Source organism: Polyergus mexicanus, unplaced genomic scaffold, assembly GCF_030449975.1.
Source record: "Polyergus mexicanus isolate NDT 795.1 unplaced genomic scaffold, iyPolMexi1.0 SCAF_16, whole genome shotgun sequence".
NCBI classification, from domain to species: domain Eukaryota; kingdom Metazoa; phylum Arthropoda; class Insecta; order Hymenoptera; family Formicidae; genus Polyergus; species Polyergus mexicanus.
In genome coordinates, this window is record NW_027223336.1 from 5,694,142 (window position 1) to 5,716,223 (window position 22,082).

General features: G+C 35.0%; 1 protein-coding gene and 1 long non-coding RNA gene across 5 annotated transcripts in view; one reads left to right on the forward strand and one right to left on the reverse strand.

Moving 5' to 3' along the window:
• LOC138940043 (protein kinase C-binding protein NELL1) overlaps positions 1–3,730 on the reverse strand; it is a 30,247-nt gene extending 26,517 nt beyond the window's left edge. For all 3 annotated transcript variants that reach the window (XM_070308543.1, XM_070308542.1, XM_070308541.1), the window contains exon 1: positions 3,614–3,730. The gene's annotated coding sequence lies outside the window, so the exon portion shown is untranslated. The remainder of the gene's footprint in view (positions 1–3,613) is intronic.
• LOC138940309 (uncharacterized) overlaps positions 1–16,990 on the forward strand; it is a 160,154-nt gene extending 143,164 nt beyond the window's left edge. Inside the window, exons 1-3 of one of the 2 annotated variants that reach the window (XR_011447975.1) lie at positions 14,123–14,148; positions 16,196–16,336; positions 16,718–16,990. This is a non-coding gene — a long non-coding RNA (uncharacterized lncRNA). Of the gene's footprint in view, positions 1–14,122; positions 14,149–16,195; positions 16,337–16,717 lie in introns of those variants that run through there. The other variant, XR_011447976.1, reaches the window with a different exon arrangement.
• Positions 16,991–22,082: the final 5,092 nt, after the last annotated feature.

Sequence of the window (22,082 nt, forward strand, 5' to 3'; positions counted from 1 at the left end):
GAAAAATGCTTATAAATGAAATATATAATAAAGGAGTGTTTATATATGTACGATCCAACTGGCAATTTATTGTTCGATTGTTAACACAACGTTTCGACCATATGATTTTGGTCCTTATCAAGTGAATTAAAATTACAATAAATAATGATAATACCGTTACAAAAATGAAATAAACAAATTTATGTACCTGCATAAAGTTAAAGTTGAAAGAGAAAAAAGTCGCTATGTCATAATGACACACTGTGTCAACCTCTCTGTTTAAGATACCGAGAAAGACTAAACGACCTTTATTAATCTATCGTATATGTCATTTAAATTCTCTGTGTCCTTTTGAGAGTTAACAGTGTTGTCATATTTTTTAATAAAGAACATTTCAGCTATTTCTCTCTTTCTTACATGTTTTTCAATATGCAGGATATCAGGCGTTGACCAATCGAAGTCATGATCAAATTCTAATTTGTGTTTACTAATTATCGAAAGATTACTAGCGTGCATTTTTATATTATTAAAATGTTCCTTGACGCGGGTAGCTAATACCCGTATTCATAGTCGTTCCTTATTTTAAGGATGGAGGAAGCCTCCATGAAGGATTCCTTGAATCTGCAAGGCCACCTTGTTTCATAGATGGACCTCGAGTCTCCTTTTCAGAAGGAAGGAATATTTTAGGGATTTTTAGTGACCGACTGGAGGCAGCACCGTTTTATGCTGCCTGCAACTAATTTCATATAATACATATGAAAACTTTTTCGTATCTTCAAAAAATTCCACGGGATTTTCCCAATCGCGAATGTATCTTTTCGGAATCCGCCACAGAATCCGATTCTCTGAATTTTCGTCTTCAAATCCATCGTCAGAATCATTTAAAAATTCATTGTCCATTATCCCTTTTTCCTTTATACACTTTCAGTTTGAGAGCGCGACAACAAATAACCACAAAACCACAAATGTAACGAAACTAACTTTTGGAGGTTATATTTGGTTATATTCTGCGTATCGTCTGCTAAAAAGGTCGCATCACTCCTCAAGGAAGCTCGTGACCTTCCTTGAGATAAGGGAGCCAATAAGATTCCTTGTTCGGTCAAGGAAAGTTTATGAAACGTGGAACGAGGAACAAAGAATCCTTATTCCTCAAATCCCTAAAATATTCCTTCCTTCTGAAAGGGAGACTCGAAGTCCATCTATGAAACAAGGTGGCCTTGCAGATTCAAGGAATCCTTCATGGAGGCTTCCTCCGTCCTTAAAATAAGGAAGGACTATGAATACGGGTATTAATGTCTTTTCGTTTGACCAATATATGAAGCACTACAGTTCTTGCAATTTATTCTATAAACGACCTCCGTTCTATTACTAATAGGCAGCACATCCTTACCACGTTTAATCAATGAGCTCAATTTTTTAGGTACATTGTAGACAACATTAAAACCCATATCCTTAAAAAACCGACCGATATTGTCAAACCTTCAACAAAAGGTAATGTAATGTAAGAGGGCTTGTCTACATTATTTTCCTCAGTGCTCGGAGTAACGTCACCACGGTGTTTCAAAAAATTAAGTCTCTTACAAACATAACGGTTTACAACGTGTCTCGGAAAATAATTATTGAGTAAAATCCGTTTCACGACATCAATATTTTTACTGATCGTCAGACAATAAAATAGCATGGTCAACGAGATTAAAAATGGTATTCTTTTTATATTTAAAAGGATGGTTGGAATAAAAATTAATATATCTGTTGGAACAAGTAAGTTTTCTATACCAATTAGTTAAAATTTTTCCATTAAAGCGGATAACAGTGGTGTCCAAAAAATTAATACACCAGTCCGACTCTGTTTCATGCGTGAATTTTAAGCGTTCTTGATAACTGTTGAAAACCAACTTAATCTCGTCTACCTTTGCACGGGGAACGGGGAACGATGGCAAAGATATCATCCACGTATCTATAATAAACAGGAACAATAAAATTCAACAAACTCGAAATATATAATGTTATAAGTTATGATTTTTTTTTATAATTTAGAAGAATTCTAATTTATATAATTCAGTTTTTCAAATTTATTTATTTGAACTTAACCAAAATGATGTATGTAAATTAGATAAATTCTGAGTCTCGCTATTACAAAATTGATTAAACGTTAACGATCATGAAGATCTGAATATTCTGGTCTGTCCAATATTGAATGCAATCCGATTATAAATCTTTCTAATGATTTAAATATTAGGAACTCCTATCTCTCTTTTGAATAATAGAAATGGATTAATAAACGATGCCATAAATCGGCAACACAAGGATTTTCAATCGATTGAATTCGTTGTGACAATATCGGAAAATGAGAGAGTGGAAACGTGGAGTTAATGAATAAATCAAAACGTAAACAGTAGTGCTGGCAGAGCAAATCGCTCGCCAACAGGAAGGCGTGTGTTCGAAAATAATGTGATTCGTTTAGATACAGTCATTGAAATCTGGAATGATATTTTGATCTTGCTCTGTTAAGAAAACAGCAGTAAGCAAGTTTACGATTATTTCACGTCTTCAAAGTTTATTTATGCATATATGCATCGTCCCTTTGGTATCAGTGAGATTGACATATTGCGAGGTATAAACACATTATACAAGTTAATGTTTCTAGTATCACAGGAACAAGAAAGATAAAAATTTTTTCTTTAGATAATCCACCGTACATGATCCCTTATGTTGTTCTCATTTTCTGATCGAACACTGAACACGGAGGGTAAATCTTTTTAAAATAACAAGAACTTAAAGACTAAAAAAATATGACAATTTAAATAAATATTCTTCTTATTTAAATAAATATTTTTTTCATTATGCAAAATTATAATTCAATTAATTTGTTTATTGTACTTTACGAGTCTTTCGATATAACGAGATAAAAATATGAGAATATATTATATAATTACATTTTTTATCGGATATGAGTACTTAATTGTCGCGATGGATTTTGCCTCGACACACGATCGATTATTCGCAATTATTGGCGATTACGCGAAATTTCAACGCTAATTAGTTTCGAGTGAGTTTACGTATGAATGCTTCAATGGTGCCTTGTTTCCTCTAATTACGCAATGTACGCGTAAGAGGAAACCTTAAAAACTTCCTTCTTCCTTTCATCCACCTGTTTTTGCAACACGAGAAAGATATTCGTTACTTTAGCTCTCAAGACTTTGGCGACATTAATCGGGCCAAATCACCTGGCGAATTAATGTCGTCATCGACTCGATCTCGTTATCCAAACTTGTTTGCCAATGCATGTCGGACTTCTTAGTCGTAGGCGTCGTCTTCGTTGCATTTTGACTCTACGACTAGTTTTGCAATCGCAATCTAACACAATAATAGCGGTTGAATAGAATTGAAGGTAACGTTATATCATAAATTTCTGCTCTTTATTTTTGAAAAATATTTTTTATGTATCCGCGCGTACATTTATATTCGCGTAGCTGTATATATAAATGGAATAATTTTTATTTTTATAAACAAATAAATGTCAATTATCATATTTCAATTATATTCATTTAATCGTGTTAATGCTTACAAAACATTATCCCACACTTTTTTCGTATTACATTATATTAACAATTGTGTAACAAAAAATTGTTACCTATATCCGGTTAACGAACCCCGGAGTTGATTTTCGAAGAATAGCGCCTATGTGTGGCTGCTGCATGTAGTTACGCAAGAGAGTTTGTATTGTCGGTGACAAGGAAACGCGTGTAAGTGCTCTAAGACGAGATGACGTCGGATGAAACGTGGGATAGAACGGAATAGTGGCAGACTGCCGGGCGTCGCGACGCCCAGTATCGAACCGTACGCGGCATTATATCGTCAAATACTCGAGCGAGAGATTCAGCGAGAGAGAGAGAGAGAGAGAGAGAGAGAGAGAGAACACACTCGTGACACGTGGTGACTGTCCTGGCACGATCGTTACCATCACGATTTCTAGCATTCATAATCATTGGCTACAATTATATAGATAAGTCGAACGGCATAATCGCTTCCGATACTCTCTGATACATTTCGACCATCATCATAACGACCTTGGACAATCAAGCGTTCTTATCACAGGTGTCGATATTTAAAATCGTATCAATCACAAACGTATCTTAAATCTTTATTTTATCAAAATGAAATTATGCTGCACGATTAATATAAAAATTAAATTATATACATGTATATAATTTTCAAATGTACAGGGTGTCCCATTTTAAAGGATCCACTCAAATATCTCAGAAACATTGCGTTAAATCGGAAAATGTTTCAAACAAAAGTTGTGTGGCTTCAAGGGGGCCGTAAGATGGTGACAATGATTTGACCTTGGAAAATCATTTGAAGGTCATGTGAAGATCAACTTTAAAATCTTAAATGAAAACCCCCATTTTTTATTTAGTATTCTTGTAGCTGACATCGAGAGCTTTCCAAAACACTGTTGTGTAACATTGTAACAAAGTATTTTTTTATTAAGTACTTTTTGAGTTATTTTATATTTTAATCGGACATATTTTGATATAAAAAATTAAATACCTCGTAAAATATTTAGTTTTGGATAATCTTACCGTAATACTTCTATGTACAGAATAATGAGATAAATCAATTAATATAAAAAAAAAAATTGTTTTTAAGAAAATTATTTACAATGTATTTTTTTAAACAGTTATTTGTTTTTTTTTGGCACTAATTAATTTGTCTTATTATTCTGTACATAGAAGTATTACGGTAAAATTATCGAAAACTGAATATTTTACAAAATATTTTATTTTTTATATCAAAATATGTCAGATTAAAATATAAAATAACTCAAAAAGTACTTAATGAAAAAATACTTTATTATAGTGTTTTGGAAAGCTCTCGATTCGCTCAGCTACAAGAATACTAAATAAAAAATGGAGGTTTCCATTTAAGATTTTAAAATTGACCTTCACATAACCTTCAAATGATTTTGCAAGGTCAAATCATTGTCACCATCTTATGGCCCCCTTGAAGCCACACAACTTTTGTTTGAAACATTTTTCGATTTAACGCAGTGTTTCTGAGATATTTGAGTGGGTCGTTTAAAATGGGACACCCTGTATATTATAAGAGAGACACGTGAATTTAATATAATATCTGTATTAGATATTATAATTTGAAACATATATTGTGACGATTAATTTGAATTACTGGAATTATCTCGTGCTACTAATGACTTGAAAAAAAATCTTATTCCCTTACTTTTACATTCTTGTTTCTCGCTCAATAATTCGCGTCGCGCACGACGCTGCCCCACCGCTCGTCATGCTGTTCGACATCGAGTTGTTAAATCGCACCGGTTGATCGTCGCATGCCGTGTCTTTCATTCACGTCGACGATGAAGCGAGTACCGAATGCCAGAGACTGTGTGTTCCCTAGAATCGATAACACGCGACGGTCAAGCCGTGCGGAAACCAACCCTCATCGATCGACACCTTCCGTTTCTCCGTCACCACCGGTCCCCCTCGGCACCGGGGGTCTTGCGGCCGGCCCTCCTCGAGGGGGTCGCAGTCCCCGGAAGCCCGGAACCGGCAAGACGGATCGCGGGGACAATCGCGTGTGCGTCGATGAATTTTGTTAGATACGCACGAACGCTCATTATCGAGACATTCGTTCTTCTGTGCTTGACGTATGTTGCTAGCCTCGGTAGACTTTTTTTACACTGCAAATATTGCCATAAAATATCGTGCGCGACAGACGATATTTTGATTCTCTTTAACTGTTGACGAAATGTTGACGATATGCGACAAAAATAGACTAACAATGAGGAATTCGTGCTTGCGTTTGCGAAATTATCATATTAAGACTAATATTACAATAACGAAATTCTGCCTCATTTAAATCGATTAATTTATATAGAAAAAATGATAGATAAAATTTGTATAAATAACGATAGATAAAATATCATCCTCTGATATTCGTAATATTTTTTTTAAATATGTTTACTTTTTATTATTATTTTAATAAGAAAATTAGAGATGTTTTTAATTCACAGATATATTTACTGGTCGAAGAAATTTTGTCATAATTTTGATATCGTCGAGGAAAAATACTAATATTTGGAGATTTCTTCCTTTTTAGCATCGATGTGCTTCCGATCTTTAATTATCTTGTCACTGCCATTATAAAAATGAGAAGACAACATGACACTGTTCCTTTTATAACGAGAGATGACATATTTATTTTATAATAGCGTTACGACAGTTCGTTCATTCTTGATATATCGTACTTATAATCCAGAAATAAGCGTTCAATGTTTACGTTTACGTAACTCCAAGTAATGGCTAAGGAAAAATAAATTCTCTCGATCTATTTTTGCGACCCCATTACGTTCGCCGGTTACTTCACAACGTCGATGATATATGTGTTGCCTATCGTGGTCGAACTGTGATCGATTGACGAGAAAAAAATCTGGCCTCTCCTGCTCATTGTGATAGTTTACGATCGATTAGTCCGGGCATCGGGAATCACACGCCAGAGCTCGTCAATCGGACGATGGCGTGAAAAAGCGATGTCCGATCTCACGCATAAACCCCGCGTCGCCATATAATATTTGGCATTCGATTTTTCTGGCAGTGGATCTTGAAATTTCGCCGGTGCGACATAAGCGACATAAGCGACCATCACCTCGCACGTGCTCGTTCGATTTTCAAACGGTCAAGGTCGGGTCTCTAGTTGGTCGACGACTCGCCCCACGCTAGAGTAACCTCCTTTTCCATCGATATTTTCCTTTTTTTTCACGTCGATGGAGTAAAAAAAAGTGAAAGTTAAAGAAAAAACTAAAGCCATTAAATCTTATTATTAGATACAGAAAAGTTCTTGCTCTCCTTCTCTTTAAACAACATATTTGTCTAAAAGCATGAAAAATTTATTTACTTCTTTTTTTAAAATAGTAAATCGCGAAAGTTAATCTTCCTGATTTTTTTTCCGTATATTTTTATATAGCTGCGAATATTATATTTTATTTTACAATTATCGATTAAACATGAAACAATGCGGTCAGATGTGCGATCAGTTTCCGTATAAAGTTCAATTTTGCATTAAAGCTAATTGCATTCGCGGCATCGAAATTAATGCGAAATGCTCGTTACGGGCTCCATCGACAAAGTTACCTCTAATGAGAACAATCCGCAATAATCGTCCTCAGGTTTATAAATGCTACACCGAATTATCCAAAGGCTAATTGCTCTTGCACCGTGATATTTATATTTTCCATTTATCTACACCGAATAAAATAAAATAAATAAGAACAAACTGTATTTCGATTTATTATACGATTTCTTTTCAATATAATATATTGTGAAAATAAAAAATAATTTTTTATGTATAAAGAATATTATATAATTTGATATGTGTGTGTATGTATGTGTGTTTGTGTGTGTGTGTGTGTAGAAAGAGAGAGAGAGAGAGAGAGAGGGAAAATTTTTTGAATTACAAATTAAATGGAAACGCACAATGTGCAGACGAAATTCTCAGGACATATTACAATGCATTCTCAGAAGGAAGCAATGGTATTATGCATGCAGGTATAACTTGGCATAGCTCATCTATGCTTGTCTGATACTCAATATTTCAACGGCTGAAGAATCTGTCACGTCTATCCAATACAGTACATATATCGAGTAATATCAAGTACACATAGATACATAAACATGACATATGTCATCTTTCACGCTGGCATAAGAATATAATTTTATGGATTTCGCAATATTTATAATATCGTTCACGTATATTTTCAGTTACCTAATTATCAATTTGTAGCGCCTAATATTTCGCAAAATAATTAAAAATATTTATGCATTTTTTATTCTAAGATCCTACACATTTAATAGAAGAGAGAGAGAGAGAGAGAGTAACTGATGCGACGCATATATGGCCGAAATTACAGTTTGTATTATATGGACATTGAAATTTATATATAGGATAGAATAAACCTAAAAAGCGTTTAGCGTAACATAACTAGCGTAGCAGGCCTCACGAGCATCGCGATCTCGTATTGAAAGACATTTAATCCTCAATTAAAGCACGTCTTTATTAATATGGCCGTTATAAAGTCGACCGTAATGATTGAATACTATGAATAAGTCAATACACATACATATAGTGAAATTTTTTATTACTTTCCGCATGAATTACCTTCCAATCGCTATGCACGTTATATGTATACATGTTGAAAGAAGATTCATATTGATATTGAATACAAAATTTATATTCAATGTATCGATGAAAGAGAATATTTTTCATAAAAGATTTTTGATTGATAAAATAGTGCCATTAATAGCCGTATCTATTTTCTTAATTCTGGAAACTTAAAGAAGTACAAACATTTTCTTCAAATACTCTTTCCGTATTAGCCTAAAGAAAATTTTTAAGCGTAAAGGGGACCGTTCTTGTTATGCATACTCGTTAATGAGAAACAGTCCAAGCTACTTTAGTACGATACGTCATGCTCCGAAATCCCAGAGATAAGCGCACGTGGTCGGATAAGGGCAAGGTAACAAGGAAATGCATGGAATCTGTCAGTGTTACGTTCGCGTTGCGAACAATGACATTAACGCGACGTATCAATATTTGGCGATACTGTGGATCGAGTATCTGTTCGTTTACCATTTACCTAAATGAAATTAGGCTATTTTCCACACTCGCGTGCGAATCTCTCATGCCAATCACGTCGCGATTGCGATGCCAGGATATCTAAATCCGCGACGTTCTATTTTTAATGGGGAGATGCCATCGTGATCCTCTCTGTCTTTCTCGTTGGTCTATGACGGAGAATTTTTATGGCATATCAAAGGCTTCCTGCCTATATGAGATTATTATATAATATTATATATATATATATATATATATATATATATATATATATATATGTATTATTTAACTTAAAATAGAATATCAATAATTTTAAAATAAATTTTTTTCTCGATAACGAAAAAAAATTTACTCTATATCATTTTTGCACGAGGAGTTACCCTTTTTTAAATCATATTATGTTTTTTGATCCAATTTGTATAAGAATACTAAAACTTTATGTACCAGGTATATGAATATGAAACCGGAATTTTTGTATAGAAAATACACGTTTATTGTATGAAAATGATAAAAAATATTTTATTCCAAGTATTGCCCATTGCTAGCTATACATTTTTCCCATCTCTCTGACAATTTGTGGCTGCCACGCCAAAAAAACTGTCGCTCCTTTGAGGCAAACCAGTCATCGAGCCATTTTCGTATATTTTCGTAAGAAGTGAAGCGCTGCTCAGCAAGTGCGTGTCCCATCGATGCAAATAAGTAGTAATCGGATGGAGCCAAGTCTGGTGAGTTAGCCGCATGCGAAAGTATTTCCCAACTAAACGCCTCAATCGTTTCCTTGACCGGTTTTGCTGTGCGCGATGGTGCATTATCATGAAGCAAAATCACTTTGTGTCGCCTTTTTTGATATTCTGGTCGTTTTTCACGCAAAGCTTGATTCAAATCGAGTTGTTGTTACGTTTGAGCGTCATCCTCATCCAACAATGTTTGCAATTCGCTGTCTTCAAACTTTTTCGGTGGTCTTCCACGTTCTTCGTTTCTCACGTCAAAATCGCCACTTTTGAATTTTTTAAACCACTCAAAGCACTGTGATTTACCAAGAGCATGCTCACCGTAAGCTTCGACAAGCATTCGATGCGATTCTGCAGCAGTTTTCTTCAAACGGTAACGGAAAATCAATGCTGTCCGCAAATCGTAGTTTCCAGGCACAAAATTCGACATGTTTAACGCTATTAAAAACTATGCTGTTGTATGAAACTTGTATTGTTGTGAGTTGAAAATCTTTATCAAATGTCAAAAGAAGAAAATGGCGCCAATGACGCGGTTTGACGGTAACTACATTGACAGCTAGGGCAATCTATGGGCAAATTCCGGTTTCATATTTATATACCTGGTATGTGTGTACGTGTCACAAATGTTCAAAATTAAAAAAAAATTATATAAATATTAATGTTTCAATATGCGACAGAAATATCATATGCATACCTATCAGATTACTCGATCGAACAATTAATTACGCATCACGAAATGATTCATTGATGCGAACAGGTGAAATATAAAATCGTAATTGCGAGTCTCGAGTTATTTTTATACATCATGCATCGATTCTTGATGTGTAAAATATTTAAGTGCCAATCGCGAAACGCGGCGCTATCGATCATTTTACATTCCATCGCGAAACCATCCTGGCTATGTCGGCTATTTGTCTCATGCTCATCGAGTCAGAGATATTTATTGGTACATTCGCAAATATTTCCCATTGTTGACAAACGTTACATTAGCAAATAATTTCGCACGTTCAAAAATCGATGTTACGACAGCGCAATGCGTTATTATAAGCGTTTTTTTTTTTTTTAATTTTCTAAAATACACAAAATTTTGCAAATTAATCAAAAAAAGTTTACCAAAGTGTCAATAATAGTGAAATATCTAGAATACACACGCGTTATATATTTCATTTAAATTTATTATTATTTAAAATCTCATTAATATATTTAAATCGTCAATACATTAAATATGGCTATCTTAATATTATCATAACATTACTATCTTGAATAATGTTAAAATTTTAGTCATATTTTCTGAATTAGCTAGATATAAGAAACTGAAGAAATTGAAACTCAGTGGAGATTCCGTATCACCGAGCTGACCCCTTTAATCCTCGCTTAATTAAAGGGATGAACACGAGGCAGCGGCTTTATAATTCACTTATATCGTTTCTCTATCCCAATGGAAAAGGAAAGTAAATCCGTACTATGCTTTTATTATTATTTGCCTCCGATAATTCATTTACTTTCAAATCAATTTTCCGATCGTCGAGGGGATAAAGATGAAAGCGAAAATAATCGTGAGAAATTAGAACGGATTCGCTTACATATATATGATTTACACACGTACAGTTTACGCAAAATTTGATGAAAGCTAGGGACATATCTCACTAGATATTGGATTTAATGTTATTAATTGAAATATGTAGAAACAATTAGAAATTACAAAAAAATATTACACTTTTTTTTTTTTTTTTTTTTTTTTTTGCATAATTAGAAATCAAACTAAATTGCTATCGTGTTTGAAGACTGCACGATTGTAAAATTGCAAAATATTGTATATAACAGCTTTATAATATTATATAATATTTAATATTTTATAATTAGTAATTTTTCTCTCGAGATAATAACAGCCGAATTCGAAAACTGCAAAATGTCATACAACAACGTAATTGTGATAATAACGTTGCACAAATTCATAACGATTGCAATAATAACACGTATAGATCGATTGTTTATTAAAAAAAAAAAAAAAATAGACCCCCGTTTAAAAGAAACGACACAAGTTGCAAGAGATGCATTTTCTGCTCCATTCCCGAAATATCGTTGTCACCCAGGTGTGAGTATTAAAAGCCGTGGTCCACTTCGGCAAAGCGTGGGCGTGTCGTGGAGCTAATTAAACCGTCAGCTTTTGCGAGAGAAAGTGGCAGAGATAAAATTAAAGGAGAAGAAACAAGGATATATAGGGCCCGTTTCAGAGGCAACAAAATTCACGGAACCAAGTATTATTTTTGCGACAACTCGTAAGCCGGTTTACTTTACGAGGCGAGACACCGAGACAGATATTTTGCAGTGTGTTTTCCTCTCACTCTCTCTCTCTCTTCCCTACGAAACGCGTGAGAAACTCTCGTGTGTCTCCGCGATGTAAATATATCTACGATGTCTTCGTGCAGCCGCATTGTCGAGTTGACGGAGCGCGCGTATCTTAAATCTTAAATATGCCGTACATGGGCTTTTCATTTGTGACAAGAAATTATTTTGAACAAAATTCTTTCGAAAAGATTGAGCTCTTTTTTTCTTTTCCCGTACTTTCCAATATTATTTGGATTCTTTTGTCTCTTGTTTATATTTTTCTCGATACGACTTTCATGACATTATTTTTTGGTGCGTTTCCTCTTTAACAATTAGAAATTAGATAGTCTTAATAAACGAAGGGGAAAATGGCATCCTAAATTTATTGTATGTCTGCCGAACTTTCGCCATCGTCTCTGGGATTAATGCTCGTTTCATCGGCGAAAGCAAGTTCATATATTGTGGTCTGTCGAGATCAGACTGGATGGAGTTGTTTTCGGTTTGACGAATCGCAACGATTCATAATCCGGCGTGTCAGGTGCATACGACATTGCAATTGACTGTTGGTTGTTGTTACAACGGCGGGCTTCGCTTCTGTCGCGGACGTGGTGGCGATATCGTAAATTCAAGCACGTGTCATTAGCAACGAAACTAGCGTTCTGCTTTATTTCAAGCGTGCCTCGAAGCGTGCGGGAATGGGACGTGCACCAAAACTATCGTCATTGCATTGCCCTGTATATTGCCAATGATATGCTTGACAAATACTACTTGATGATGGATAACATGATTGATATAATTACTAATAATTAATTGGCTCTTATTTATTATTTTATAATCGCATAGACGTTTCTCCGCAACTATCGTCAGATAAGATGTCATTAGTCGCTTGACAAACTAAAGTCGTTGAAGCACTTATTTCTTAATTGACTGTTCTGTTTTCTTTACGCAAGATATTTATTCAGAAAAATAATTTAGAAATGTAATTAAGAGAAAGAGATGGAATTATAAATAAGAATAATAACGGATGCGCTAAAAATAAAAGCATTAGCATATCTAAGTTAGTAATATGTCTGCGATTTTTAAGCGGCGTTTAATAAAATGTAATTTTTTCGTATGCGAAGATTAATTGCTACTTAAATAAGGACGGAAGAAGGAAGGATTATAGCAAGCTCACGAGACACTAAGCGATCGGTTGCACAGCGTCTCGACGCCTTGGCGCCGTTCACATACAAACCGCTACTCGTTTAATCGTGCACTGTACACACTTCCGCTGAGTAAACTGCATTGTAAAGTCGACTTTCCGATATTATATTGCAAACATTTTTCTTAATTACTGTTTCAGAAAAGCTTGTGTTTTACATTATACAATGTCTAAAATGTTATCGAGTAATTCAAAATATTCTATCTACATTTTATATGTATCATTTTTTAAAGATGTACAATTTTCTAAATATGTTTTTTATATTAGGTGTACAACTTTGTTTCCGCCGTTTTTTTTTCCGAAATTCGAGGCTTTATTGTAAAAAATTGGTTATACATTTATGATTCGTTTTGAAATTGCTTGTTGAGTCACTCCCAATGATCGTGCCAATTCTTTTTGACTTTGACTCGAGTCTTCGTTAAGTAATGCCTCCAATTCTGCATCTTCGAAAACCTTCTCTCTTCCACCGCTATGCCGGTCTTCGACGCGAAAATCACCGTTCTTGAAGCGTTGAAACCACTCACGACACGTTCTTTCACCAATAGCGGCTTCACCATAAGTATTTGAGAGCATTCGATGAGTCTCAGCCGCAGATTTCTTCATATTGAAGCAGAAAATTAAAACCTCCCGCAAATGACGAGAATTTGGCTCGTAAACTGACATTTTCAATCGAGAATAACTTTATGATGCGGACACAAATCGACTAACGTTTCTATGGGATTATGTTGACAGATGCCCAAGTTTATCGCATGACGTCTATGATCTATTTATTTCGACCACTACTTACCGCTAAAGCCATCTATAGGAAAACGGCGGAAGTAAAGTTGTACACCTAATAAATACATTTAGTCTCATTGTTATAATAAAATAAAGATAAATATTACATTGCATATTTTTTATTAGGATTATTTTCATCGGGAAATAAATCGAGTGGAAGAAATTTTTTTTATTCATATATGTACTCAGTCATGTGCACACAAGCAATATGGCAGTTGTTCTCGACAGGATTCCGTTATAATGTTACTGCAATTGTTGCATAATATCTTACATAAGTAATGGAAGAGAAGCGATACGGATAATTATTTATCACCAGTCTCTCGGAATTTGCATGTCTCTGCTGAGGAAATACTAGAGAATTGTAAAAACAGAAGTAATAACGTTCCAATGCGTTTAAGACAACATCAGAGTAGAACGAAATTGCCCGACTGAGACAGACGCCAGTTGAAGAAATAGCGAGGATGTGGAAGGAAGAATAAAAGGGATAAAGGAAGAATGAATGTGAGTTGTGAGATAACTAGAGAGATTGACGCTACGAAAATTATTTTCCGCGAGAATTTATGGCAATATTTTCATTTTATGATTACATCTTTTAATTCGTTCGACGTTGCTTAACATTGTTTGAATATCCGAAATTTATGTATTCTGCTTTGATTACGTTTTGTTATTTGAAATAGATTTTTGTGTTTTCATATACAAGGCTAATTTTTTTTTTTTTTTTTCGCACGAATAATATCAATTCTAAGATTTTTGTTAAATCTCTAATTATCTTATATTAGAAGAAGAAAATATTTTGAATAGAAATTACGTTCTCCATAAATGCTTACGTTTAATTCGAGAAATATGAGATGCAGTTGAAATTATTCGTTTGAAAGGATGCTCCCGATTTGGTTTGAGCGTTTGTGATCAATTTTCGAAATGCTACATGTAATACATTTGGCAATAAATTGCAGTTGGTAGACGCAAACTGCGTAATTCTACGAGATTTAGGACTGTTCACTTTTCGTTTGATTCGTCTGAAAATCGTAGAGGAGCAACATTAAATGCGCTATGTTAAATGTATATACGCTGTTAGAATGCCGTATAAATTTGTACTCGCGAAGTCTCGCAACGTTTCCGTGCGAACAAATTTATTTATCATGCGCTAAAGATCCGACTTGCACGTGTCATTGAGAGATTGATTTAACAGCGATATTAATGTCAAAATTCGCTACAATACGTCCCGAGAAATTAATAACTTCCGTGACGAACACGATGGCGGTTGCAGCTGTTAGATTTACAGATAGATACGCAAAACAATTATACGACGAATGTATTCTGTCGTCTTTCTTATTGGTATGTTAGATTAGAGTTTTATGAATCATTTGATGTATATAATCAAAAATTGTTGTAAAAATTGTTTTTATTATATTATAGATTGCAAAATTAGTATACGTGAGATAAGCAATGTACAATTCGTCCTTTCTGATAAGAAAAACGAGGATGTACATATGTTAAAAGGATTGGCAATTATTCATTCGAGCACTTTTTGCGAACACGTAAAAGTTAGGAAGTAATATCGGCATTTTTGTAAAGTCGAATGTTTCCAGTACAAGCTGATTTTATCAACGTCCTTGCACGAAAGCGCCGAAGCACGAGCTCATGAAAATGGATATTTTTAGATAAGATTTTTGTAATGTGGTCCACGAGGGAAAAAGGGTTTTATTAATGCATAAAAATCTAAAAATATACCTAAATATATACCTGTACGGGTAGTTTACACGAACCCCGCGAATGATTAAATATTTATTCTCACTTCCTCCTTTGTTTATAAATTATGCGATACTTCGTGGAATACGATTTTCATTAAGAATTATATAATATATTACTAAATTATTAAGAACACACTATCAGTGTGTTTTATTATTCATAATTTTTATGGATAATTAATGATATTAACGATAAACAACAAGACAAATCCTTCACAAAACTCTTCACTAAAATTAAAAACATTATATTCATTGAATGATACATTTAACATATTAACAATTTCGAATAAGAAGAAATATATTCATAAAAATAAAAGAAGAAAGGAAATATTGTAGAAATATAAAAATACCTTTATTAGAAATATTAGAAGCGTAATTGTTTTGAACAATATAAGCTGTAGAGAAATCTATTATCATTAAAAACGGAAAATTCTTAAGCAATTCTGATTATTCCTTCGTGATCCTTCATGACTCAGCTTTTCATTTAGCCAGCGTGCCTGCGTCTTTAGGAAGCGCAGTAAGGAAATCAGAGTGCGTTAAGTCGCGACCCCGTGCAACGAAGCGCAGAGCCGCGTATCGACGGTCATTCTCCTTTCGGATATACAGCTTCCGGCAAAAAGGGTGCAAAGGATCGATCGATAAAGAAAGCCGGCGGGGGTAAAGGAAGGGTTGATGATGGTCGCCGTCGAAGGATACGCCCGGCTTAGAGGGAAGTGAAATACATGAAGAGCTGCACTTTCGTAAATTCGTACGAATCACTTCCGTTCCGTCGCTAAATTTCCCACTCGTCGTATTTACAGGCCTAAAACGAGACTGGGGGGGTGACTCGGCTGGATTGATCGTACGCGGCAAAGTGGAGGACGAGCGCAACCCTTAAACCTAACAAGCAACTACGGAGGAAGTCACTGGAAAAGTTACATTAAAGAGATGGAAGTCTTATGGTTTGTAAAATTTTCTTTAATGGAGATTTTTCCCATTTATTTTTACGATCGTACATATTTTCTACCGAACGAAAATATTAATATACCAAGTAGAAGAGATAATTATAATAGTTTATATGTAACAAAGTACTAGATCTTTATTATTATAACTTTCTTTTTATGCTGTTGATTTAAATCATTATTGAACATCATTATCATTATTATAGAAATTAAGCTCAATTAAAACTTGGAATGCTTCCTTCTTCCGTTCATCAATATCTGCTAATTAATTAAAATGCATATAATTATAACGCATATATCTATTACAGCGTATATCCAATTGCATTTAAATTGTGAAGCACATTCATCGACCGGTATATCTGATATTCATCATTTTCACAGAGTCGATCGAGGACAATCGACGAGCCTAAAGGCCTATCGAGGATGTGGAAAATCGTGAAATGTCCCGTAAATAATTCACGAGTTCGCGGGCTAGAAATAATTGATGTCTTCCTTATGAGCGTTATATATCCGGCTTGAGTTTTTAGCGAAAATAAATAACATCGTGAACAATATTCCTTTATTCTAAAATTTGGATGGATACATAATCAGCTTTCATTGGTCGATTATAAATACGGATAGTTCTCGAAAGTCCGAAAGATGACCCAATATTAACGGCGCGATAATATCTTGACATGCAAATTGAAAATTTTTTGGAATCATGAGAAATTAGTGAAATAAAATAATTTTTTTTTTTTTTATTATATTGTACATTTATCAATTTCTTACTTTTTAAATGTGAAATTAATGTAAAATTTTTTGCGAGGAATTTTAACTTTAACTGTAATACATAATGAATATAACAAATATACTTTTCAAATATTCTACGGAATTTATTTTATTGAGACTCGAAAGCTTGTTTCAACAGATGAGTTGCTATTATATAGACATAAAGAATCCCAGTTTATTATTCTGTCTTTCTGATTCGTAATAGCAGTCGGTGACCGCCGCTAAGATTTCCTGCTAGGTTCGCGGTTAATGCGACTAAATAGAGGCCCGGTCCGAAAAACAACCTAACGAACATACGGCATCCCGCAGGAGATCCCTCTAGCAGAACGCATGCGGATCGAGCCAGCACGCGTCCGTGTGGGGGAAGACACAAAAGGCTGAGAAATGGTGAGCGAATTGCTCATTATCGAGTGGTCAGGGTATGCGAGGGGCGACTAGGTCCCGTCGGGATTTCACAGGCGGCTTCAGGAAGTAGGCACGGTGGCCTCGTTTAAGGGAGCACGGGAGGGGATGAATCCTTCCCCGCCGAAATTGCGGATTCGCCGAGGGCGAGAATGAATCGCGCGAAAATTGTCTCCACCCTCGTCACTCTCCATCCGCGCTTTCCCTCGGGGTCCTATCGGCTTTTCAAACCTTGCTTGTTCGTATCTTTTGTGAACCTTAAGGGCTGCCTAAGCTCTGCGCGATTCCGGAAAGCGTAATCGCTGCTGATTGCGAACACTTTAAAGGGTTCTATTAAAGAGCGTTAACTGTGAGAGACTAAAATATTGCGATATTATTTTTAACGTTTTTATAGTTTTTCGATCGGCATCATTAACGAATAATCAACATCGCATGGCAAATATTAACACGACATTTATTAGATCATACATATTTTGTTTCATCAATTTATTTTTAAAAATTTTCCATTATTACATATCAAAGAGTTATGGAGTGAAGTTATAAATAAAATCTATGGAGAATGGAAAGCGGTTTGAGCTAACAAAAAAATTTTTAACTCAATTCTCGTAACATCTTCTACTGTCTCGAAAGCGAATCCCTAATTACAGTTAGGGGATGTTCCCTGCAAGGCACTTTGCACCTGTCCCTGAAGGGCGACCATGACAGGAGCGTGCTGCACGCCGGAAAAAAAACTGTACAAGACACACGCGTGTGAAGAAGAAAGAACCGGGAGGCATCGGTACGTTAATACCTGTGCGACCCTCAATAAACTATATTATTTGGTGTGCATTATGCGCGCGTGCGTGCAAACATGCGTGTATGTTGCGTGGAAGAAGGGCGCGCCATGTTGTCTGGCCACCCCGCATTGCGCCAATATATATATTATATGAACTCGATGAAATCCCAGACGTAACCTATCCGCAGTATCAGTACGTCTCCTATTCTTCATCTCTTCGTTCTTCCTGCTCCGGTTTCCTTCTGGAATTATCGCCTCTTCCGCTTCTTCCTAATCTTATAGGGTTTTCTTTTCGGTTAACACCGTGCCGCGTTTCGATTTCCAAAGTTCTGGCAAGACTGAAAGGTTGGAAGAGAAATTGGACAAAATCTCGCGATCAGCTTGATAATCTTGAGCAGTAAGTTCCATTATTTGTTTTTACTGTGGATACTTCTCGAAACCGTAGGACTATGTGGAGCTAACTAAATCAAACTAATGGCCCATCGTTATTCTAGGCCTCTAGGCCATAAACATTTTCAGAATAATAAACTAGGATCGCGCGCATATCAACATCTCTATCTCATTCGTAAATGTCAACAAACTAAAAGAAGATTCTTATAAATACACGCACAAATACACAAGTCCAATTATATATGCATGCGTATAAACATTAGATTGCAATTATTTTGTTATTCCTTTTATTAAAAGTTCAATTCAGTTCGAATTCGGTTATCAAAATATATTTAATATGAAAACCCGTTATATTTTAAAAAGTTATAACAGATGATACTTGATAAAATTTGAAATAAAACGAAATTGTGATTTCATATTATTCAAAAAAATTGTAGATAATGATTGTTAAAAATCAATTTATCACATAATAATGATATGTGTATATTATATATATATATATATATATATATTTTTTTTTGTACATAAGCAAGATACATAAATGAAGTTTCTGTAATACAGGTTTCTATCAAACAGAATTATATACATATATATATCATAATTACTTTCATACATATATATCTAGGAAATCGATTAGAAACAAAACAAAAAACTCGGGACGATAAGCTAGCAGTTACAATTAAATTTGTCTACTTTTTTGGAAAATATACGGATTCACAATTCTTTTTTATTTTTATCTAATATATCTTACTTCGCGATGTAGGCACTCTTTATTGTTATAAATGAACTCTCTTTTCGGCGATTTTTATTAGATTCTAGCAGCTTTAAAGAAATCTAACATTGGTGAATATTTTCCTTTGATAATCTTGATACATATCGCAAATATTACAGCAATCGTGTCATTATTTACATAGTATAATATTTATTTGCTATATTGTTCTTCTAATATTATTGAAATTACGGGTCTTGTGAAAAGTATTGAGAAGATTCTCTCTCGTTCGTTATTTTTGTTCTTATAAATTCTTTGAGTTTTTCTCAAATTTTATACATTAAATGACTGATTAAAGTATTATATATTTGTACTTATAAAAAATATTTTTTCTCATTTATAAATTTAGTAAACTTTTATACCTGGAGAGGCAAAAGAATTTACGAAATTAAATGATAAAAAAAGTTTTGTTTATTTATAAATTTAGTAAACTTTTATACCTGGAGAGGCGAAAGAATTTACGAAATTAAATGACTTCTAGACTGTCTCGTTACTTTTTTTTTTTTTTCAATGTTCATAAAACGCCATATCTATAGGCTTTCACTGACTACCCTTAATGTGATGAGCAAGAGACGTAATAAATATGAAGTGCCACTTGATAGCGATCGTTGGATTCGTTACGCTCTTATTATTTCCGTGATACGTAAAACGTAGCGTTCCACTTAGGATAATGGAGATAGCCTTGACATCGTCGAGAAAAAAAGCTGTTCTCATCAGTATGTTAGTCTTTTCGCAATCCAACAACTCGAAGAAAGGAATATGAAGAAACAAAAAGATGCTCGAGTATTCAAAAGACTAAGTAACTCGATGCTCCATTTGGCACGTTATTTCGAAGCCTTCATGGCGCCCGACGGGAGATTAATTTAAATTTGTATTTACTTAAGATAGGCATCGTCATTTGCTTCGTAAAACTCGATATATTAAATGACGGCCTATCGATTGGAAAGCGTTCTTAGAAAAATTTACAATATTCGTTTATTCAGATATTCGCCTTTTTCTCATTTGTTAGTATTTTTCCGTTACGAATGTGCTAATTGATGGAAGCACATCAGCTACACAATGCAACCGACTGAAATTATTAATTCGCTTATACGACCTCCCATAATTACGTTTCGAAGCTTCTCGAATTAAGTGGTCTTATATAGTACATTATATAGAACGTCATATGGGGGTAAGCCAGGTGTCGGCGTATCCGCGCGATCTACCTGCCCAGCACCTGCCTTCGCAGGAGGTATAGTCGTGAAATCCATGTGAATGTAACAGTATATTGAAGCATATATACGTTCTAAACGAAACAAATTTGATTAGTTTTTGTATGAGAAAATTACTGTTAATAATATTACATTTAATTGATTTTCAGAATGTCAAGCGCAAAAGTTAAATTCGTGACAAAATTAAATTTATTTACATCTTAAAGATTTTATAAAAGATAAATAAAACCAGCTTTACTAGTCGCTGCTCGAGTCACTGCCTACGTCAACTAGCGTCAAGTAGCAAACTTAATTTAATTTTCATAGAGACGTAGATATAAGTTTCTTTTCTGATATAAATGAAGGAATTTAAGTAGGTCGCAGAGAGAAGTTGCAGTTATCTTACAGCGCGAAATCATCCCGGTCTCTCCTCTTTCGTTCTCCTTCTCCCATGATCCTCCCCGCTTCTCGGAGCCAGGAAGAACGGGAGAGAAACGGGGCTTGAATTCATTATTTCCCATTTCCTCGTTCCCGAATAATTGCATTTGGATCCACTGGACCGTAATTTCGCGCAGCCGACTTTTCCCGTACGTTTTCAGAGCGCGTCATTCGGTATATTCGGACGTGCGTCTCCTCGGTGATGAAATTTCGGCCACCGTCAATCAGGAGCGAGTTCGGTCAATGACAATTAGTTCCTACAGCGCGGATCTATCTTCGCGCTTAACGTCAATTTCTATCCGATGTCCTTTTCTATTTGTTTTCTTTGATTATCGTAAATTTTTATGGTAATAAAATCTTCATTTAATATTCTTCCAATCTTTGTTGTTTTTCCCTTATATATAATAAATATCTTGATAAAATTTATTTTTGAGGCGCTTTCGGGATTTACTCGTCCCCCATCGAGGATGCTTGAAAGGCAATAACATCATCACGCCGTATTCAATGTTGTCGTAGCATCGTTCATAAAATAGCACGCTGATGTTCGGGGAAAGTCACCTGTTTCGCGTATTGCGTAATTGCGTAATAGTTAGTTGCGTATAATTAGCGCAGGATGATTCGGATAAGAGAAGATCTTGACAGTGATCTTGAAAGAAAGCGAGGGTCGAGTCGCGGCAAATTACATTTGATGAGCGGAAAAAAGGCTGCGTAACTTATTTACCTCGTCGATGCCACCCCGAGCGAGATCCGGAGAGCCGGCCATACGACATCTCGTCGTATTATCCGGGATTGTCTTCAGAAAGATGAGCGTCCGTGAAAATTTTACTTGACGATCACGGAGACGACGGAGATCGTCTCTGATGAGAGCAGACAAGGCCGTTGAAGCGAAATCGTCGATTCCCCAGGGTGTTGCCACCGGCTATTGCCACCAATTACCGTCTACGTTCGTAAGGAAGGACGAAATGATTCTTGACGAATCTCCTTTTGCCGGATACAATAACATCACTGACGAGA